At 37.3% G+C, this 24,526-nt stretch overlaps 1 long non-coding RNA gene across 1 annotated transcript; it reads right to left on the bottom strand.

Annotated features, from left to right (window-relative positions):
* Positions 1 to 4,792: 4,792 nt before the first annotated feature.
* LOC119236705 (uncharacterized) lies at positions 4,793 to 18,086 on the bottom strand. The gene is made up of 3 exons (XR_005123152.2): positions 17,907 to 18,086; positions 17,249 to 17,383; positions 4,793 to 4,888 (listed from the first exon to the last, which is right to left on the bottom strand). It is a non-coding gene; the product is annotated as an uncharacterized LOC119236705 (long non-coding RNA).
* Positions 18,087 to 24,526: the final 6,440 nt, after the last annotated feature.

Here is a 24,526-nt window from a genome sequence, read left to right as displayed (position 1 = left end):
TACTTTGTTATAAACTTCTTCATCTGGAAGATGGAGGAAAATACTTATTTTTTTCACCATGTGCTGTTGGGAAGACGACATGGGTAAGATGTTTAGAACAGTGCCATACACACCTTGAATGCTTAATAAACCTTAGTTCTCCTGACAGGGCATGACTATGCTGGTGTGAGGACCATCTGGTTTGATAGACAGTGTATTCTTCAGACCCCAGTACTAATGATGCCTGCAATGGCATTACTCTCCCATATAATCGCTAGTAACCACATTTGGCAATGTGCATTTACATTCAAATTGATTAAAATTACACAGAAATTAAAAACCCAGGTCCTTAATCATAATAGCCACATTTCAAGAGCTTAGTAGTCACATGTAGCTACACCTGCCTATTGGGCAGCACAAGTAAAGGTCATCGGCATTATCACTAAAAACACTACTGTGTAGCCCATTCAATAAATACCCCAGTGTCCAGGCATATTGCAAGATTGTTAGAGGAGGCAGAGAAAGTTTAGCATTCTCGAAATCACATACACACAGCAGTCATATTTCTTTCACAGGAAACCTTAAAATCACAACATAGCTGAAATCAAATAAGCACAGAATTTTAAACTCTAAGATGACTGTGTAGTTTGGGCTTTGAAGTTTCCTATAGTGGGATTAAAGACAACTTTATGGCCTCCACCCTCTAGCATCAGCCAGCCCAAAACTATTAACTTCCCTGTGTCAATGCCACCATTTTCTCATAATCTTATAACTCTGGCTAGATTAGGTGAAGCAAAAAAGAGGACCCTATAAGTCAGGTAAGGTTCATCTTGCTGAAGAAGAACAAAATGCTTCAATATTCTGACTCTCAATACATCACCTGTCATTACTCTAAAAAACTGTCTTCTATTGTACCCAATTTTTCTCTTTCCCAGCCCCAAAGGTAGCTCAGAATTTGTTCTAATCATAGGTCCTCGATATAGAGAGTTCAAAATAGAGGTTAAATCAAGAATGACAAGCATGTCACTACTCCACTATTCTGTACCCACTGCAGACATAGTTAATCAATCCATACCATTCTCCTCTTTGCCTTGCATTTCACATCAGAATCCTTCTCAGCAAGAGGCTCTGGGTAGCATGTATCAAACAGTTGAAATTAGCATTTGAGTTCAGTCACTTGTCATTCCTATGTCAAAGGGTGTTTAGTGAATAAAAAGAATGAGAGAAACAAGAGGAAAGCTAACTGTCCCCTTTCAGCAATGCTACTTTCTTTAAGGCACAATCAAGCTTAGTTTTAATTCTTTTCCTTTTTGAAGAGAAATGGTGGTTAACTGAGCGCTCAGTGGAGCAACAGTGCCACCTAATGGCTGGTTAGGTTAGTTTTGCACTTAACTGTTAGCATTTTAACAGAGAAACTGTCTTCCAAAAATGGGAACTGGGGTTGGCTATTAGCTGCTTAAGCTGCTATTCACCTCTTTTTACTAAATGATAGATACACAAAGGTAGGAGGCATCCTGAGCAATGGAAATGTTCTAAAACAAAACCCTCAGCAGATTTGTAGGATCAAATCCGACAAATCAACAAAAAAGAAAGACTCCAGGAGAATTTACAAATGAACAGGAGGGGTTTCCCCCTCTCCTTTATAAGTGGGTGGAAGGGACAACTGTTGTCAGCACTTCCCATCAACCTCAGGTGAGCATGGTTCTTTTTTTCCTGTTTTCTAATAAATGCTAAATGCACCCTACCAACAACATTAGAATAGGTGTATGTATTGCAGCATTTTATATGCAACGGAGGAGTGTGAAGGCAATGACAAGTATTATAAATAGAACTATTATTTAGTTTAAAGAGAAGCAGAATTTACATTTCCCAAATCGGCGACCACTCAAGCTTTGAGATTCGAGTAAGCAAAATAAATCTGAGCTTTTTGCAGTGTGAAATCGAAGCTCTAACTCTATTAATAGAAGAGGTGAGTAATAGATTTCTCTGGCTGGATGGTGGTGGGTTTTTATTACCCAATCTTCGTGATCTGCATAGCTCACCAAATACTTCCAACAGGAGGTGACAGTGAGTCCCCTGGCACTCAGGATACATGTTGTCAGCACTGGAGTTTTTCTCCCTGGGAGGGACTTATTTGAAGATCTAGAGACATCCCCATAGGACTTAAGCCCAAGGAAAGGAAAAGAATGTTCTTCCTTTTAACTTCCAATCAATCAGAGTGCTCCTAAAGGCTTCTGCTTCCTAAAACACATTGATGGTCTTTAAAAAAAATGCCAACAAATAGAATGAGTTGGTGCTGAGTTGATCTGTTCTTTTGTTAATGTATAAAGAGGTGACACACAAATATGCATTACTGTTAACTAGTGATTACTATGATTAATCACTTCTGAAGGAAAATAAAATTCTCAATCTGGCATCCATTTGTGGTTAAAGGTTCAAAACTTTTTATTCAACCTTTGTCCTCTCATTTCATTTTGTTTTTATTTCAGCGACTTGGACTGTGTTTTGCTGATAAATATGATTCACTGGGAAAAGGCTCTGGCTTTGAAAATAAAATGTATAGGTGAAACAGAGGCACCTGGGAAATATTTCATGCAAAGACCAAAAACATATCCCTAGTGAATTCAATTAGAATTTACAATTAAGTATGTGTTTCTTCATTGAGTGAATAGGTAGAAAGTTCAATGACAAGAAATTCCATGTGTTAGTTTAGTATTTTTTGAATAATCAAAATTCATTCTGAGAATGATGAGATGGTGTGTCAGTGAAACACAGGATGATGGAGGGTGGATTTTAAATGTGTGTGATTTTAGATCAGTTAACATGTACTTGCACTCCAGTCCAGCCACAAATGATTGATGTGAATTTAAGCAAATTATTTAACATCTATGAGCTTCCATTCGGCAATCTTTTAAATGGGAATACCAATAGCACAAAATTTTAGTATCATAAGGACTAATGAGCATTTTCTATGGTGAAAGGACAGAATGAATATTCAAGAGACTGCACATCCTCCAGAGTACCTGGGAGGGCTGGAGATGAGGGTTGAAAGGAAGACTGAGTTTGGAAAGTGACATGTACCTTAGAAGAGTAGCTCCAGCCGGGCGTGGTGGTACATGTCTTACACCTCCAGCCCCCCAAGGACTGGGAGGTCTGAGCTACTGCACTGTGTAGAGTGGGCATCTGCACCCAGCCCAGAACCACCATGGGGCTCCTGGGGGATTTGGGGATGACAGGTTGTCTAAGGAGGTAGGAATTCAACCAGGCTGGACACAGAGAAATGTAGCTCCAACATCATCCTATAGAGTAGCCTCAGAAGAAACCCAGAAACAAAGAAGGAAAATGGCACACTGTGGAGTCCCATACATAAATTTTAATATAATGTCACCTCTTCTGACCATCATAATCCCACATCTTCAAACCTTGGTATTCATGGCTATAACATGGGAATGGCAATTGCTCACCCCAGAAACTACAGGGGATAAACCAAGACACAGATATCTTTTAATACCATGCAAGGCTCTGAGTAAAGACCGAATAAGTGGGCAGCAGACCTCATCTTGCCTGTAGCTGATGTGAGAACATCTATGCTTGTGCCTATCCTCATTTTCACTGAGGGAGACACAGTTGAAGAACTGTTAGGTGATGTAAAGTTAAATAAGCTTCACAGAACATAGTCTGCAGTTCTAGAGTCAGTCCTGAAATTCAGAGTTCTTCTAACCCATTGATTCTTGCTCCCAATGCTGTTATGTTTACCCTACCCAGGTAAAAGACACTGGGAAGACAGTTCTTGCCTTCAAGGAATAGGAATCCTAATGCAGGAGACAAATTCACACATTAAATGTCAAATGAGGGAGACCCACCACCAAGACATAAGGAGGGATTTTTGCACAGTGGTAAAAATGGCAGACTCCAAAGCCAGGCTGCCTGAGTGTCAATTTTGGCTTTAACCTAATGGTACCACTTAGGAGCGGTGTGACCCTGTACAATTACCCAACCCCACTATGCCCTACTTCCACATAGAGCTGTTGTGAATTGAGCTGTTGTGTCAAATAAAGGAGTCAAAATATGTAGGTACCTGGAGTATGTTTAATGCTACTTATTTACTGTTACAACAAATAAAGTCACCTTGGGAGTCAGTCAGGTCTCACAACTTTCCTGATATTAGAAAAATAACATGGTCTACGCATCATATATTGATCAACCATCCTGGTGGATATAGGACAGCACCTATCTTCAAAAATATTAAAATATTGGCATTGAGAAAATTCACAATCATTACCTCAATAAAAACCTATAAAGAGAGTCAGGTCCAGTGAAGTCAGGCTACTCTGATAAATGAGTTAGATCAGGTAAGATTTTATCACACAGGGGAGTTTTTGAAAGCTTTTAGTTTCCAGAGCTTTTTGAATTTTGGCTTTGTGGATCTGCGCAGCTATGAACATTAGAGAGAGATTGGAGAAGCTTCAAAAAAGAACATTTTTCCCCAGGTTCTTAAGAAAGAGTGGAGAAACTGTAAAGAAAGGGAATTCGTGATAGTCTTTCTGGTCAAGGTAGGACAGCCCACAAGACAGGACAAACGGAGAGGTGAGGGTGGGTCAGATCATCTGACTCCCCCCTCTCCCAAATCTGGCAGAGATCAGACAAGTACTATGGGTTTCAATGCAATAATCTTAATTCCTTTGGAAGAGTGGCATGTCTTCAGGTTTAGCATAGCCACTGACAGAGCAGTGGTCTGCACAGGCAGTGATAGATTTGCAGATGTACTTTGTTTGGTGACACAGTGTTTAGTGTTTGGAATGCGCTTACTTGTCATTTATCACAGATGGTCCCATCATGACTATCTTCATCTAGCTGGATTCTCACATTTTTCTCTCTCTGGTCTCTCCTGGCATTGTAATTTTTGATCCTTGTTGGTAGAAAAAGAAAAGAATTTTCTGAAATGAGTCCTGAGATTTCAAAGGATGGATTACATGGTCGAGTTCATACTATGGGGTCTATAGAGATCGGCATGGAGTTGTGTATCCTAAAAGCCAGCTCCCTTGTTTGGCAGTCACTTCCCAAAACGCTGTTCTGTGGAGACATTTTTTTAGGTTGCTGCAGGGTTCAGTGTTACAGGGTGGGGGAAAGAGACCATTCATCAGCTCTATCCTATACAACTTGTTCTTAAAATATAATACAGAGAATATAAGTAACTGATAACCTGATCTTTTCCTGTGGTGTCTACTTGGTAGTAACTAGCCACATGTGGCTTTGGAACACTAGAAATGTGGCCAGTTCAAGCTGAAGTGCAATGTAAATGTAAAGAATACAAAGTATTTCAGAGGTTTTGCAGATAAAATATGTAAAATACTCCATTAATAATTTTTAATATTGATTAGATGCAAAATATTTTATGTATTAAGCTAGAGAAGCTATTAATTTTACCTGTTTTCCTTTTTCCACTTTTTAAATAGAGCTGCTAGAAAACTTGAAATCATACTTTCAAATTTGATTTTGAAATTATCTTATTTGATAATTTCTATGGGACATCACTATTTTATACTATGCATATTGATGATGTAGTGATATTAAAAGAAATTTCTGACCTTTGTTTACATTATTTGTGCATTTTTAATGAATTACAGCCCTCACTAAGTTATTATTTCTGTCAAAAATAAATTTTCTGTTAACTTGGTAAGAAAAAAATGATAATTTCAGCAGAGAATCTCCTGAACATTTATCCCCCTTAATCCCCCAAAGTTCCCTTCCCATCCCACACTAACACAGACCAGAATCACTGTTCTAGAACAGTCTATAAGGCAAATCCACAAGTCTCAGGCACTTTTACATATCATCTATGGCTCCTTTGCAATGCAATGGGAGGCTTGAGAAACTGCATTAAAGAAATTCCCCAATGGCCAAATTATTTACTATCTGGTCTTTTATGGACATTTTACTGACACCTAGAACAATACTTCTAAAACAATAATCCAAATGAGCTTTTCTAATTTAATCCTCCTAACAGATAGTCCAATCAGTTACCAGGTGCAAAAACGACTGCTGGAAAAGTTTGAATCATCACTGTTATAAACCACTAGTACAATCAGAAATAAAACATTACTTTCCAGTTTCTAAAAATCTCCAAATTATCCTATCTTACATAAATCATGCTTTATAAAGTGAGAACTGGAGGGCGGTCTTAAGAGACATGGTGTTTTTCAGACTGAAATGGCAAACAATAAAGGGTTTGAGTTCTGGTCATTTGTTCTACTCAAGAGGTCATAAAACTTTATGTTTGACATGTTTCCAACCCAAGGATGGACATCTGAATTAATGGTACATTCTTATTTTTACCATTTCTTTTCATTGATAACAATTTCTTTTCATTGATGATAAGCATCCTAAATATGTGATGGCTTAGCTAACAGATCTTTTTGCAAGTTTTGATGAGAAACTGAGGATATTTTGATGTTATCTTTGGCATGTCACTTTATTTTCTTATAAATTGATTCTAAATCTCCTAGTTTTTAGGACCCATCAGAGAAATCTTCTGTTTTGTGGTTTATGGGTCACCATACAAGAAATACAAATCTCCTCTATCAAAACTGGCACTGTGTTAGAAAAATAACCTCTGGGGATCAATAAAGCATCGAGTTGCCCTTCAAAGACCTAGTTATCATATTAAAGGTTACAGATGTTCATTTACCAATTTTATTAGCTTTCTTCACCATTTGGTTAAAAAAGGAAAGAAAACAAATTACAATTCTAATTGTGACTCAACTAGTTCCAACTGATTTAAGTATGAACATCTGAGAAACCTGAAAACTCAGTAGCCATTTAAAAGTCTATGGAAACAGTAGATCACAATTCCTTAGAGAAATGGAAAGGTGCTTTATAGTCTAATGCTTCCTTTTGAACTGTATATCACTTTGTCTATTTAGAATTCATTTGAATGCAGAAATCGAGTTAGGTTCCCTTCGTTGGAGACACTCCAAATATTTTGACAGTTATTTGAATACCATATTGACAAGTCCATTATATTTACTGCCCCTAAAACAAATAATTTCCACATATTCTAAGCTTTAAAACTCTTTAGTACAAATTATTAAAAGATTATAAAGTGTTTGTCTGTGCATTTTTAAAGGGAGGGATTTGTGACTTCTTAAAAAAGGAAAATATTTGAATAGCGGCTATAATTTTAGTATATTCACAAATCAGTCATTAAAATGCATAGAGCAGAGTTGTTGCAGCTGTATACAGCTTTTATTATTCAGGCTGCTAAATGGGTGAAACATATATTTTAATTTAATGTATAATGCACAACCCAGAACCATTCCTCCTCCCCTCCCTTTACTAAGGAGAAGCCAACGATCCTTCAACGGGCGAGTGATAATTTTTCCTGGACAACAGCCAGCCGAGATTTATTGAATCAGCCGGCATCTCTTCATAAAGCATTGCAAGAGCTGGCAGAAGTTTAGTCAAAAAACCAGCCCATAATATTTCTACTTTTACCCATTTATTTTCATGGAAGATGTAATTGCTAAGCCTTCAACTCCGGTTACCAACTGAGGTCCAACAGGAGCTTTGGCGCCTATAGAAAATGAAACAAAGGGGGGTCCTTTCATTTCATTACGATGGGGCTAGGGGACTTGGGTTTGGGCAGGGGAACTATTTAAAATCCTGACTAAAGGCAGCTACAAAGAATCACCTCAAGTTATTGATAAAGGGGAAGAAAAGGTGAGTAAGGGGTGTCTATTTCCACTGAAGGCAGAGAGGGTATGTTTGAAAGTTAAGAAATTACACGACATCGCTGTATCCAGAAGGTGCTGTGATTCTTCTATTTTAAACAGGCCAGACTTCTATCTGAAGGGTTTTTGACCTAGTGAATGCATTTGGCTTAACTGTCAAACTTGGTCTCCAGCCCTAGGAATGCATCTTGAGACTCCCTGCAAAATAACAGACCTCCTCTTACATTTTCAGAACAAACAAAATCCTATTTATAGCTTCTCCTAGTTCTATTTTATTTCTTTGCTGAAATGTAAGTATCTTTCAGGTGCAATTTATCCTTTCTTAAGATCTCCAACAAGTTCTTACTGGAGTTCTAAACTCCACTACGGCACAAATCTCAGTAGTGGTATTTAACTAATTTATTGTGTTTAATCAGATACTGAAATATAATTTTCTCAGGTCTTTCCATGTCTAGAGATTTAACTGGTACTATGTCTCTCAGAAAGAACAGTGCTAAACTTCTGTCAGTTATGTTGGCATTTGGATTTATTCAGTTTGTGACCATATCAAGAGGGGACTGAATCTTTTAGGATTATGGATAATTTTACCACAGAGAGGAACAAATTAGGATTGAGAGTTAAAGGGTCTTAGGAAATGCTGAACTTGACTTACTGAATTATGAAGCAAACCATGACACTTAATACTCTGCAAAGCTGAGTGTCACACTCGTCTCTGCGTTTGTCAGACTGCCGCTGCTCAGTAGCAGATACCTACAGTCTTTAGGCCTTTTCTTACCTTCCTGATGTCCAGACTAAACACAAAAGCCAACAGTATCTTCTAATTTTTGATAATTGCTAAATAATCAGTAACACAGCCCCATCTGTTCCATATCGACACTGTTTCTGAAACATCCTCAGTATTTATTTGTTTTTCTCTAAGCCAGTACTTTATAAAAGAGGTCTGAGGTTACCTTATAAGAAAGATAAATCTCATAACTTTAATGAACTGTAAATGGAATTCATGATCATGGATATGTACATACACCACCTCCTGGAGCTGGTTAGATTGAAATTGGACTTAACACAGGACTTGATGCTTCTTGCTGGCAGTACAAGCAAAACATAAGTCATGATCCTCACCACTGCTTCTTTCCTTAACTTCCAAAACATATTTATCCTTGTTACATCTATACAATTGTAGTCTAACTGCCTAATGCATTCAAAAGTTCACAATTTCATCATGGTAACTTTATTATAAAGAAACAAAAAAGAATAGAGTAGGTAAGTATGATTATTTAGCATCTTGATTTACCTTCCTTTATTTATTAGAGAAAGAGCTGGTCCTAATCTTTTCTAAAATCACGGTTAACACCTGTGCTGTTGGTTTTGTTCTACTTCTCTTGCAACCTTATTTAACAATTAACTATTTCTTTTGCATCCCAACATCCACTCAGTTCTTTCTTTCTGTCTATAAGTATTACAAGTATCTCCTATAAGGTAAAACTTTATTCCATTATCAAGAAAGCCTCAATTCATTCTGATTCTAGCCCAATTTTCAAAACTACTACCCTTATCTCTGCTTCTTATGACTATCCAACTTCTTAAATAAATAGCACAGTCTCAAAGTTTCTTACTTTCTTACTCCTCTGGATACTACTGTCCGAAACTCCCTTTTATTTGTCTTAAAACCTTGTCACTGACTGTCAAACTCAAAACTTCTTGCTCTTTTCTTTTCACTCCTCTTCAGGCTCTAGCTCACATCTGAAATCACCCAGAAAACTATGGACCTTCTCAGATGAATACTGTTTTATATCAAGATACTCCGTATATACTCTAAGTCAAATGCTTACACATTGCTTTAGCCATTCAGAACTCGCTCCATGATGAATATTGTTTTGCCTAGAGTATCATTCCTTCATTTGTTCACCTGGCAGATCCCTTTGCTTCACTTTTCTCTGACATTCTCTGTGTGTTGCTAGGGAACTTGATTAGATTAGATGGCAGTTATTTGTTGATATGTCTCTATCCTGATAAAATGAGAGCTTGTCTTATTTCCTTTTGAATCTCTGATAGTTTAGTCAATGTCTAATAAATATTTAGCAAATTACAGTGTTAGTCTAGTCTAATGTGTTTTTGCTACTGTGTACAGGCACATTAATAATATAGATGACTTGGCTCACTCATGCCATTGCTTTAGAATTATCAACTGCCCTTAGGTGCTCAAAACCTTCTTGTTTTATTTTTTTTAATTGAGGTAACATTGATTTACAACACTGTATATGATTCAGAAGCACAGGCTCACCTTCAGATGTATGTAGCTACAACACACCCTCCACCAACAGGTCCATAGTCCTGCCCATACTCCATTGGGCCCCCTCCTCACTTGCAGTCCACCTTACCCCTCCCTCTCCAGTTGCCTCAATTTTCCATTCCAACTTCTATGAAAACTTTCTCACTTTGAGGACACACATGGGCTGAAAATGAAGGGACGGAAGGAGATAACTCATGTAATTGGCAATCAAAAGAGAGCAGAAATGGCTATACTTACAGTAAACAAAGTAGACTTCAAGTCAAAAACTATCACAAAAAACAAAGAAGGGTATTTTATAATGATGAAAGGATCAACTCAACAAGAAGACATAACAGTTATAAATATGCATGCAACCAATATCAAAGCATATAAATACATAAACCAAATAGTGACAGACTAGAAGGGAAAAAACAGCGGTGCAATAATACTTCAATAGTATACTTTCAATAATGGATAGACCAACTAGAGAGCAAATGAAAGAACAACAGACTTGAGCAATACTATGGAGCAATGGACCTAATAGATATTTATAGAACATTCCACCCAACAACAACAAAATACATCCCTCTCAAGAGAATAGGAAAGAAAGGAAGGAAGGAAGGAAGGAAGGAAGGAAGGAAGGAAGGAAGGAAGGAAGGAAGGAAGGAAGGAAGGAAGGAAGGAAGGAAGGAAGGAAGGAAGGAAGAAGAGGGAGGGAGGGAGGGAGGGAGGGAGGGAGGGAGGGAGGGAGGAAGGAAGGAAGGAAGGAAGGAAGGAAGGAAGGAAAAAAGAAAGAAAGAACAGAACATTCTCTAGGACAGATCATAACACTGAAATTGTGGCATAATAAAAAATATATGTGTAGCCTTCATATACAATTCCTAATACATAGCTCCTAAAACCCTTACAGTCTTCTGTATAACAGTTACAAGGGTATTAGTTTTGTTCCCAGTCCCTAAAATAGCTCCAGAGTGAAAAAGGTAAAATGAGTCTTTCATTATTCATTATAAACCCCTTTAGTCACATGTAAATTTATGTTAAAGAGGTGAATTTTGGAAATCCTCTAAGGATGGGAGCTTTTTGCTAGGGAAACCAACCAAATGACTGAAGGTTGGAACTTTCACCCCTACTTTTCAAGTTTCTTGGAGAAGAAAGGGACTAGAGTTTGAATTAATCACTTAGGGTCAATAATTTAATCAATCATGCCTTTGTCATGAAACCTTCACAAAAACCCAAAGGTTTGGCTTCAGAGCTATTTGGATTGGTGAACACAAAGACCCTAGCCATCTCATCCATCTGACTATTCTTCTATCCTTTTACTACAGATGACTAGTAAGCAGCCTCCCCGGTGGCAGCTGTTGAGCGCTGGGTTGAGCGCTGGGTTGCGATGCTGTCGGCAGACTCTGCAGCGCCGGTTCAATTCCTGGCCACTAGCGAAGGTCCCACATGGCGCGCAGACCTCTCCTGCCACCCGCTGCTCCCCTCAGCAGTGTATTTCATCAGTCTGCCTTTTCTGTTCCCTGCTCTGGCTCTGGTGAATTCTCTCACCTTCCCGTGCTTCTGACTGTACCCAGTGTTTGTATAAATAAATAAATAAATCTTTAATAACAAAAAAAAAAGACTAGTAAGTAAATGTTTCCTGAGTTCTCTGCATAATAAACAAAGTATTAAAGCTGTATTTCAACATAATAAAGACCATACATGGCGAACCCACAGCTAATATACCCAAAGGTGAAAAATGGAAGGTTTTCTTCCAAGATCAGGACACCTAATCTCAAAACATCTATAAGATATATATAGTACTGGAAGTCTTGACCAGAATAATTAGACAAGAAAAAGAAGTAGAAAGCATCTGAATTTGAAAGGAAGAAGTAAATAATATATGTTTTGGAGAAGACATGATGTTATATGTACAAATCCTAAGGACTCCACAAAAACTAATTTTAAAATTAATAAATTCACTAAGGTTTCAGGATATATAATCAAGGCCAAAAAATCAGCTGTGTTTCTACATATCAGGTCAGGAATTGATTTCCAAAATACATGAGAAACTCCTCCCTTTTAACGGCAGGAATCCGGTTTAAAAATAGACTAAAGACCATTCAGGCCTTTCTTTCTCCAAAGAAGACATACAAATGACCAGCAGGTTTAAGAAAAATGCCTAATTTCACTAATCATCAGGGAAATTCAAATCAAAACCACGATGAAATATGAACTCACATCTGTTAGGATATCAAAACAAACAAAAGAAAGATATTTTTTGATGAGGATGTGGAGAAGTTAGAGCCTTTGTACCCTATCAATTAGAATACAAAATGGAATAATTGCTAAGGAAAACAGTATGGAAGTTCCTCAAAAAACTGAAAATAGAATTGTCACATGATCCAGCAATTCTCCAAAAGAACAGAAATCAGACAAAAAAAAAAAAAGAAACCAGGATCTTGAAGAGATAGTAGCATCCTCATGCTTACTGCAGCACTATTCTCAATAGCCACAATTAGAAAATAACCTAAATATCCACCAACAGATAAAGAAAATGTGTGTGTGTGTGTAGGAAATGGAAAATACATACATACATACACACATGGAATATCATTCAGTCGTAAAAAGAAGAAAATCCTGCAACATTAAGCCACATGGATGAACTTTAAAGACATTAAGTGAAACAAGTCAGTCACAGAAGAACAACTATCTCACAATTCCACTTATAAAAAGTATGTAAAATAGTCAAACACATGGACTTTAAAATGGTCAACAACAAGGGTGGTGCTGGGGGAGAGAGGAAGTAGGGAGATGTTCATATGCATAAAATTTCAATCATGCAAGATAAAGAAGTTTTGGAGATCTGTACAATATTCTGTCTAATTATACTGTGTTGTACACTTAAAATTTTGTTTGTAGGGTAAATCTCATGTTCTTAAAGAAAACCATATACATAGGTCAAGGTAAGTATTAGTATTCCTTGTTATCTGGAACCTAAAGAGATTATTAGATTTTGCCTAAAACTCCATAGTCATCAAATGATAGTGCCCATTAAGGGGCAGTATAAATTGTGTAAACTTACAGAATAAGGGTAAAAGGAAAGGGATTATATCTGAGAATTGCTTTTTGTCTGTTTCTGTTTGTTTTGTTTTTTCACATAAACAAATTAAAGGTGTTTTAGGAAGACAATGCTTGGCTCTGTTTTTTAACATAAAGGTATGTACCTCCACTCAGACCAAGGAGGAGGGAAAGGAAGGTTGAAGGCAAGGCAGAATTTGGAAAACATCTTCGATCTTCATATAAACTGTGTGGAACTGCTATTCTAAATGAAAGGTCTGAAACTGGATTTCAGTTTTAAGTTTGTTTCTTTCTGATACTGTTAGTAAGTGTAGTTTCTATCTTTTGTACAGTATCAAGTTTGGCGTCAAGCTTTATTCATGTTTTATGTAAATTAGTAATAAACTGGATAAATCAGAATCTTAAGATATAAGTTCTCTATCCCATCATCTCTACCCCTCAGCCTGATTGAAACCATGCTCATTATCTTTCTGAAATTAATTCCTTATTCCTGAGACTAATTCCAGTTATCCCAAGAGATGAATCTCCTAGAAGGAGGACTTCATTGAGATGATGAGGTCACGGCACATTTACCAATTAAACAATAGTTAGCTATTGATTTCTACCCAGACATGTAAATGATTAACAGATCCTTTACAGACAGAACTGCTGTTCTAAGAGGTGACCATTTTATAGTTCTATTTCTAGAGAATTACTTGGCATTTTCTTAAGGTCAGATGGGATATCATAGCACTAACTATTTAAGAGTATAAATCTTTATCCTAGCATCACCATTAGAGAGTGCTTTTACAGCCACTGCTAAAACTGTGTATAGACACAAATATTAAACTTTTTTCATATGTAAATAATACAATGATATTAAGAAAAGCACACCACAATCTCTTCACTATTTGCATTTCTGTAAGGCCTCGCTAAAGTTCATTATCTCTCTCCCTCTCTTCTCTGCCCATATATATATATATATACACACACATATATATAGCATGTAACATACATATATATTATGCATGCATGTATACATGTAAGAATAAGATTGTATATACATGTTCATATGTGGGTAAGTATAATACACATTATATATTATATATATACATGTATATATTATATTCACATGTCTATGTGTAAATATATACTTATATGTATATATTCTGTATATGAATTATCTTTAATGACATCTATGTTCTCAAGACCAAAGCAGCTAATCAAACTATTAGAGAAAATATATTTCTAAATAGATAAATCATATGAACATAGTTGAATTTAAACATAGTGTAGATTCATTCATAGTATTTCTCTTTATCTCCTCTCAATGTATTTTCCTACTTTACATACTATAATACTGGAAATACATGTTTCGAATTGTTTTCAAAGCTCCAAGAAACTAGCACAAAACTATAATAAATGAAGCATGCTTAATACTGGCAGAATGTGACTGGATACATGGTCAACAGTTTTTAAACCATATATTTATTTCATATGAGAAAATATGCAAATCATTAAAATTTATGAATTTATAGCTAAGATACCTGGTACAAAGTTCAGTTAAAAAATTGTATTTAATCTGATTTAAGGACTTTTTGTAGGTATAGAAAAACTTCTGAGGGCATACAAAAATATAAGACGTAGCAAGCAGATTACACTCAGCAAGAGAGAGTGCCAGTAATAGTTAATATGCATATATTTATCATGTGGAGGTACTAGTTTTAGGACTATATGTCTATTAATTCATTTTATGCCTCCCAACAACTCTAACAGATACCATTATTGTCTTCATTTTCTAGATGAGGAAACTGAGGCACATTGAGCTTAACTGACTAGAGCAAGTTCACATGAGAAACATGGCTCCAGATTCCTTATTCCAAAGTTCTAGATTACACTCTTTTAGTTTTCAGAGATAGTCAATGCACTGAGGAAGGACCAAAAAAAAAAAAAAAGTAAGTTTTAATGCCTACTCATAAAAAAGAAGACAGGCAATAAGACTTCAAAGGCATCACTACTGGGTCCCTTGTGCTCCATCCATTCTTCCCCTCAACTGGGCTCATTCCTCATTTGATCTGAAAATTGAACAGATGGACCATCCCCTCAGAGTATTTAAGTTATTTTGTAATTTTCAAAGCCAGTTAAAAACACATTAGGGAAAACTGTCCTTTGTGGACAAACATTCTTTGTTCTCAGGGCCAAAAGGAGTCTAATCAACCTGTAGAGAACTTTTTTGTCTAAATTGATGGACAATATGAAGATGGCTGTCCCAAGTGATAAATGACTATCATTACTGGGACTTCTATTTCAATTGCACTTGCTACTTGCCAGATCCTGGCTCAATCCTTTATGTGGGTAAACATAAGTGCTTTTCACAACTCTGTGAAGTGGTTATTATGATCCCCATTGTATAGAAGATTTGAAGGCTCAGAAAAATTAAGTACCTTATTCAAGTTTCCATGGATAAGAAGTGAATGCAGAGAGAATCTGAACTTGAGGCTACCTGACTCAAGCTCATGCTAGTTTGCTATATGTAGATGATGTGCCCCAACTTAATTCTATCTGAAATTTCAACAGTAAAAATTTTGCTGCTATCGCTTCATGGACAACTCTGCTTGTTCTTTTAAGAGTTTCTTTCAAAAAACTGTAGCCATCCAATATATAAGGACCTCCTTGCAAAGAATTTGGTTTTGCAGATCCCATAAATTAACACTAGCTGACTAGTTTACTAAACTCAAAATTATCTTGTCTATAGTTTTAAAAATATGGTTTTTTATTTACTAATCCCACAATAGCCAAATGAGCATCTACCAGTTCCCCATGCCAGGAATTATCTTTTTAGGAAATAAATGACAGGTACATATAAAAAGTGATGCAGTCCAAGTAGCATGCTATCATGATATAGAGTAAGTTACTTGGGATACCTAAGTAATAGGATCCGTTTCTATACACCCTTCAAGATCAGAAAGAGATCATTGTATCTCAGGTAGATAAGATCAATTCCAATGAAAATTAATTTTCTTCTTTATTATATTTAGAATTGCCCTCTCCTCTGTTTTATCATACAGTTTGGATTAAAATAGAGTAATTCAAAGGTAATTGTCTCTTTATCTACTATGAGATGGGAACTCTGAGAAGATAAAGACCAGTTATTACACCATTCTTCCCCTCTACTGGGCTCATTTTATGCCTCCTTCACATTGCACTTGATAATTAGGACTAAGAGTTAACTTCCATTGAGGACCATACAGAACACTTCATGGGTACGGTTCTTGGAATCTTCACAACCACCCTTCGGGTAAGCACTTCGAGGACTGCATTTTACAGATGAAAAATAAACCACTTGCTCAAGAAATAGACTTAGTAAGAGGGCAAAATGGGAATGTGAATCGAGGGAGTCTGACTCCAGGCAGCAGGTGTTCAATAAATGTTCATCAAAGTGATTTGAACAAAATCTGTTTCAAGGCAGCATTCACAGAGGAGGCCAGTATCTCACATTAAAGAAATACTTATCAAGGATATTAATCAAGGCTAGGTAGCGTTCCCTTCATCCCCCACTAAGCAAGGCCATGGAGTGTCAACACAAATATGACGGCAGCAAGCACTTGGTTAGTCTACAGAGAGAGCTTTGGACTCAGGCACAGTCATCATTTGCTGTTCCAGTAGAGGCTTGATGGCATAAGTAAGTATGCCAGAAGATGTGTCTTGCCTTATTTGGCAAGGACAGAGAGGAAAAGCTAAGGAAGAAACCATTTATTGTTGAGCAGTTACATGCAATGTACTCTGAACTAGGCACTGCATAGATATTTTACCGAGCCTACCGCATCCCTCCAAGGTTTGAAAATTGAGGTTCAGTGACATTGAAACTGTCCAAGTCCACATGCTATCAAGACTGAAATCTAAGCCTGCGTGCATTCAAACCTTTACATTTCCCACTACTGAGAAGCCATGTTTAGTATATTTCTCAATACTTAATGTATTCTCGTATAAAATGCTGCAAATATTAAATAGCAAGTAAGCATCTGATATGGGGCTTGCTTACAAATGTCAAAAATCATCCAAATTTTCCTGAGAATAACACCTAAATTCTGAGAACATCTGTCTGTGGCATTAAGCATTTAAGCTGTTTCTCACTGAGTGTGATATCCTAGGAAGTGAGGGAAGTTTGTTGGTTGAGTTGTTAGAAGAGAAACTGTTCTTATTTTTCTGAAGTCAAGATGAACTCACTCACCAAATTCAGGAGCAGAATACAGGTCAGTGTGCACATAATAGGGTCTCTGTGTGGTGGCTCACATAGTCGTATGCACAACCCATTGTTCAGTGAGGAAGAGAAGATGGTCCTTGTTCTGCAGATGCTCATGATCTACTGTGAATTTAATAAATAGAGACCAACTGTAAAAATGCACATTAATTATCTGAAAGGTATGATTCAGACTATGTACATGCTACTTTTCAGTGAGGAAAGAGGAGTGTGGCCAATAGGCAAGCATGTTAGAAAATGGGAGCATTTTAATCTGCAGGGATATAGTATGGTATTGCCATCACGAGCTTGGACATCATACAACAACACTAAATACCTGTTTCAGATCCTGGTTGGCCTCCACTCCTCATAACTGTGATTATTAAGCCCTCAGTGTCAACTTGACATTCCCTTAACATTTCAGAATACTGTTTAGATTGCAGTAGAGTAATTCAAGAGTAAGTCTCTCTTCCTCCCTTATTAGATGGAAATATTTAGAGAATAAAGACAAATCTCACTCATCTTCATACTGCAGTTCCCTGCTTTGTATTGAAGACCAGCCCACCATTATTGAGCCCCACGTTTGGAGGGAGAGTCTGATCTGACCCAGCTCCAGGGCATGTGAGTGACACAAGTATAACCCTCTCACCTTAGTTTATCCTCTGAACATCCAAGATGGTCATGTGACTGCAATCAGAGCCAGGCCCATGACTTTTGCAAGGCTGTTGGAAATGGAGATCTTCACTTCCACTGGGGCTGTTGTTCCAGTTGTCTGCAGAGCAACCCAGTGCCAAGGAGAGTCAGTCTGCCTGAGGATGAAGCCACCACGAGAAAGCTGTAGGGACAATATAGAGTCCTGATAAACATCACTTGATCTCCTTGATCCAGAAGCCATATCTGAACTCAGCAGTAATCCTTGAGTTTTTAATTAGATAAGTCAATAAAGCACCTCCTTATGTCTAATGTGAGTTTAAGTCTGGTTTCCATTACTTGCAACCAAATATGCTGATGAAAAAAGTTATTTACCACTGGCACTGTCCTTAGACAACTCGCCTCTTAAGAGTTTTGCAAGTTTTCCTGTAACATTACATGAAAACATTACATGTAAACAAATCAGCATGAGGTCCAGCACAATTTATTACTGGCTGACTGGGAAAGTATTTGCTGAAGAATGATAAACAGTACGGAGAGGCCTGTACTGAGTGCCATGGAGGAAGAGGCCAAAGTGGGTGATGACCTTATCTTCCGGCAGTTCCTCTCTCCTTTCAGACCTAGAGAAACTGTCTTGGAGTTTAAAATGACAAGGCTAAGAACAGGGAGGAAAGATGGGATAGGTCATGTCCATTTATGTCAATCACTTTCATATTCCAAGGTATAGTATTTCAAAGGAAGAGTCTTAGACATAGAAAGGAAAACAAAAAAGGTCACTCGGGCGAGAGTGATTCTTTCAGGAAAACCTGTTCTGGCACAATGTTTAAACTGAATCACACTGCATAAAGTCAGCACAAGATTGAGAGTAACACCAATGCCAGCAATTTGGGACTTTTTTCATATAGTTCTGTGGCCTATTTTTCATCTCTCTCTTTTGTGGGGAGAAATTAATAATGACACAAATGAGTTTAATTACTTCCTTGGGGTACATAATTGGATCAGCAACAATTTAAATAATGTGCCCACATTAAAATATTATTATATTTAAAGATATTTTTGAAGTTGTGTAAAATTTTATTTATATTCTTAGGTGTTTATTCTCAGTAAACAAGGTCAATCTCATCACAGAGCACTATACTGGGATTAGGGTAAAAAAGAAACGAAACTCACTTATATGCTTAAGAACTATAATCTAGGGCCTCCCTGGTGGTGCAGCAGGTTGAGTGCAGTGCTGTGAAGCTGTCCGCAGCCTTGCAGCACCGGCCAAGGAGGTGACCCACATGGCGCAGCAGACCTCTCCTGTCTCGCCCGCTGCTCCCCTCAGCAGTGTACTTTGCTCCTTCTGCCTGTTCTGCTCCCTGCTCTGTCTCTGGTGAATTCTCTCACCCTCCCATGCCTCTGGCCTGTGTCCCAGTGCTCGTATAAATTTTTTTTTAAAAAAGAACTATAATCTAACTCCTTTTTGAAGGAAAATTCAAAATGATGATAATCTGGCTACAAATAAGTGTTTTGTACTTCCTTTATAAAAGTAAGATATGGTCTCTCTATATGTATGTAATTCAACTAGGAAAATTTTAAATTTTATGCTTATAATGTTAACAATGCTTCAGGGATTTCAAATACTAGACATTAGTTAACTGCAACACCCTTGTGTCATTTATGCTTTTGTAAACTCAATTTCAGGAACACACCAGGTCATTCAAATGGAAATATCACAGGTACATTTTTATACTTGGTCATGACACTTAAAAGAAATATAAGAACAAGAAAAATGATAAGGGAAAGGAGGATTTAGTTACCTCTTTTAAATGAACTTGATGGCCAAGTTAAATGAACTTGATGGCCAAGCCAAACTAATAATTCTTAGTTAAGATTTAATACTTAAGTATTTTACAAAAATTATTCTATAAAAGGCTAGGTATTTTTTATTTTTTATATTTTTATTTTATTTATTTATGTTTATTATTTTTTGACTTATTTTATTTTATATAATTCTTACATCATTTTTCATTTTTGCATAATGTATACATTTTCATTTTGCTTATACTCCCCATGCAATTGCACCCCCCCCTTATTTTGACCCTAGTCCTTCCTCTCCCTCTCCCTCCCTCCCACTGCCCCCCCCAGTGTGTCTCTGGTTTACAGTTGCTTGTTGATTTTGATTTTTACTTTGTATTAATTAGAAAGACAAGGTACTTTTAAAGGAAGTCTTGAATTAAGCAAACTAGGATTGTTGAATATTCACACCTCTCTCTCTCTCTTTCTCTCTCTCTCTCTCTCTCTCTCTCTCACACACACACACACACACACTCACACTCACATACTTATTATTTCCTGAGTAGCCACAGATAATTACAACTGGGATTCTAGTCATTTTTCAAAACTACTTCATTAACGTTTGACTTACATACAAAAAACTACATATTTAATGTATACAATTTGATGAGTTTGGAGATTGTTGTGCCCAAGATCAGCAGACTCGGCGAGCATAGCCTCCAAGAATCCAAGGACAGCTGATGCAAACGCAAAAGGGAGTTTATTACGGGCTCGAGACCGGGCCCTCGACACGCACCGATGCAACGGCAGAGGTCGAGAGCCCCGAATAGAGGAAGCAGGGGTATCTTATTGGGTCGCGAGTGACGCGAACTTTGCAAGAAGCTGGCAATTACTCATTGGCTACTACAAAGGCATTTTGGCGCGTGCGGTTAGTTTCAAACTGATTGGACAGTTAGAGATGCTGTCCCATTTATGGATAGGACTGCCCTTATTGGTGGCTGGGGTGGTCTGCTTTTTCGTCACCAAGTGGAGTGAGGGTTGTGACTGCTGAAACTATCTCCGGAATGCGGCTGGACAAGGACTAACATAGCAAGGTGGAGGATATACAAAATGGCGAAACCTCGGCTAAGCTTGGTTCCACATTCCCCCATTTTTTTTTTTTTTTTTTGAAAAACGGCTAGTCAGCTAAGAAAACAACAGCTACCAAGCCTTTTATCCGTTAGTCAGTCTCAGAATTATGGTTAAGTTCAGCCACATAATGTGTTCACAGGTTTATAGGTACAGGAAAATTTAAAATTGCCATCCTTATACAAAACAGACTTTTTCTGGGTCATCTCAGACCATGACCTCTGAAAATCAGACTCTAAACCATCTATCTAGTCAGCAAGAGGTATTATCTTCAGTAACAAATGAGAATTACTCTGCTCAAACAAGGGATTTCTCTCCAGTTAGCCAGTCACAGAGTTATTTATTTGGTCACTAAACATCAGCTATTGAATAAAACAGGTTGCTGCCCACCAGTCTTAATACTAACCCCTTTTTATTTTCTCCTTGCATAAATGAGTCTGCTGCTCCAATTAAAACACTCTCTGTTATCACTTGAAGGAAACCAAGGCCAACGTTAACACATTCCTTTAGTTGTTATCTCTGAAGCCTTCCTAAACTCTTCAGAGGTCCCCTCCTGCACTGTCCCTAAAACTGCCTAATTACCCTAACTTGCCCTATGTCTTATTCCTCCCCTTCTGCGAATGGAGCCCCTAACTGCAGTTAGGAAAAGGGGCGTCGCTCTGATCAGTAACTGCTTCCTGCTGAAAGTGGGCGATGAGGGGAAACAGTCAGGGCTCCACTGCAGGGCGATGATCTAAGGGACCTCGAAAGGACAGTGGAGGCTTCATAGTTCGATGGTCTCCAGGCGAGAAATGACCTCGATGAAGGCATTGAGGATGTAAGGCCCAAGCAAGAGAAAAACAAAAACAAAAGATTTCAGTTCAAGAGTAAGTAGGTCACAAATTTTTTTTTTTTTTTTTAACTTTAGCCATTAACAGGTCTAGGGCTTTAGGGTTTTATACATACTTAATGTTACTGCAGTTATCAAAATGAGGCCCTCTAAATGTTAGTGCATAAAATGTTAAGTTTAAACAGAATAAGGTAATTTTCCAAGATGAAGACTCAGGACATCAAAACTTTGATTATTATTGTACCTATTTTTACAGAAAAATGGAAATTTTACATGATAATTTTTTTTTAAATGTGAACAGACAAGTTGCAAAATCACAGACTCACCGGTACCAATTAAAATCTGCAATGAACAGTTCTTTTGAATTGATGCTCAACATCAATGCACAATGAGACCTGGCCAACCATGATTATGCAAACAAAAATTTTTTACAATTATATTTTTATGTTTTATAAAACGGTCTTAAAGAAATACTTTTATAAACATTTCTGGTGCAACTTTGTCAATGACAAAGAAACACAATGTTATTTTTTTATTTTATTTAACCACTGAGAATGTACAAACAAGTAGCCTCGTAGTGAGCAAGGTAGCAGTGCTGTAAAGTGTCTTGGCTCAGTCTGGCCATCTTTACTAGTGAGGGGGGCAATCGACCAGTAGGTCAATCCAAAGAATTGGAGTAAGGCAGAGCAAGTGGCCCTTTATTTACCAAAAAGATGATTTTTTTTGTCTGCCACTTTTAGGGTCACCCGAGGCTTATTCGTATAAACAGTAAACAGGGGAGCTTGTCTCACCTCTGGGCTTCTTCAGAGGTCTTCTCCTGCACTGGATTCTTCATCAGAGGCAGCTGACCGTTAAGCCTGTCCTCCCATCCTGGCCCGTGGTTTGGGCTGGCCCCCTCCCTCTCTGGAGAGTGGGACAGTCCCCCTTTTTAGAGCCTTGTATGATGGCACTGAAGGCATGGCCCTGGGGACAGTTTTTTGCAGCTGAGGTATCCTGGTTGCTGGCAGTGGATGCAAGCTGGCAGCCCATTGAGAGGTTGAGGTCCCGAATGCCCTAGGGCGCATGGGGCCTTGGGTGAGTCTGAGGTGGCAGAATACTGTGATGGCAACTGCCATCTACTGGGCCCTTTTTTTGCCTCTTTTTTTTTTTTTTTTTACTAAGTCCCCTCCATATTACTGTAGGCCTTGAAGGCTATGTCTAATAAAAGTGTTAAAAGGATTTTAGGCCCTTGATTTAGTTTCCGGAGCCTGCACCTGATGTCAGAACAAGGATGGCTAAAAGATATATATTTTAATTACACATTTTTATATGTTTTATACAATTTTTATAAAATAGAGACTAGAGACCACTTGGATATTAAGTGACACCAAAACAGTGAATAATATTTTTTTAATTTTGAATAATTAAACATTATATTTTTTTTTTATATAGTGTCTACATATAATACTGGAGAGAAAAATACAGGAAACACAAAAGTTATTATGCTGTCTCTTTTGTGAAGAAGGTAACTAGTTTTTCACCATTTCTGTCATTAACTATAAAACAGGTGTTTGATATAAATTATTTTACTTTACCTTGTTTACCTGTCCTGTGTCTAGAATGTTACTATTTTTTACATACACATTTTTGTATATAACACCTTTTTGCCAGGGGCACATGGGATAAAATAGTTGGTTTTTTTTTTAACCAAGCAATGAATAGGCAATTGCCAAAATCCAGCAATGCATTACCAAAAAGGCAAGGGATTTTATAAAATACAAAACTGAAATTTTTAGATTTACTTAAGAAGCTAAAATTTTTATACTAATTTTTAACCAGAGTTTAGACTATTAAAAACAATTATAACATTATACAGTTTATAGAGTCAAGGCCAAAATACAGAGATATAGGACTCCTGGGAAAAGAAGTTAAAACACGCACAACAGTATAAGGTACTACCTTTACTTTACTTGTATTTAGAATTATTACATTTTAGTTTTTAATCTCTGCATGTAAGACACCATAATAGCTGTTTATTATTTCTTTAGAATGCACAACTTAGATACATTTTTAATTAAAAAAAATTTTTTTTTTAGTTGAGATGACATTAAACTTTAGTCTTTTTACAATAAGGAACAAAATGTAAACCTGAAAGTTTAGTAAATGGTTAGCAAATTTTTATTATTAAACTTAGTAAAACCTTAGTTTAGTTTTAGTTTTTCCTTAGAACTGGAATTTTAAGTCAACTTCAGAGTTGCCACTGTAACAATTTTATATACCAAGTCTTTTTCCTTAGGCAAGCACTAGATATGTTACAGGGCAGGGAGAGGGGCAGCCCAGACCCCCAAACCTGCCTGTTCTAAATAGGTTCTGCCATCAGCTGCATCAACACAAAACATACAAGACTTTAATGGGAAGGAACTTTAATACAATTAGGAGACAATACAGGAAAGGCAAATAATTTAGTTTCTAAATTAAGCACCCAAAGTGGGTAAAACTCTGTACCCTCGTGGGTAAAACTCCGTCCAAATGGGATTCGCCCAAGCCAGGCCCCAAAGCCTGCCACAAGTTTAAGGCCTCTTCCAGTGAGGACCCACAGGAAAGGGTTAGAAACAACCAGACAAGCTCGGAAGGAAAAGAGCAAAATTAAAATTAAGATAAAAGTTGCCATTGTCTCCTCCCCACGGGTCTCACCCACATCTGTGTTACCTAGTCCACAACCAAAAGGCAAGCGCAGTTTTTTTATGTGTCTCTAGGCTCCATGGGCCTCCTCCAGGTCTCCTTCTGGATTTTTTTTTTTTTTTTAATTCTGCTTTTTTCCTCCCTTTCTTGGGCAGGGAACCTGGAATTTTCCCCTTTCCTGGGGACCACCCTGTTACAGATAGATTGACAAAAGCAAGAAAGAA

Source organism: Talpa occidentalis, unplaced genomic scaffold (genome assembly GCF_014898055.3).
Source record: "Talpa occidentalis isolate TD23 unplaced genomic scaffold, MPIMG_talOcc4v2.1 talOcc4.9, whole genome shotgun sequence".
In the NCBI taxonomy this organism is placed as follows: Eukaryota; Metazoa; Chordata; class Mammalia; order Eulipotyphla; family Talpidae; genus Talpa; species Talpa occidentalis.
The sequence above is the reverse complement of the archived record's forward strand: the minus strand, read 5'-3'. Positions and strand labels throughout refer to the sequence as shown.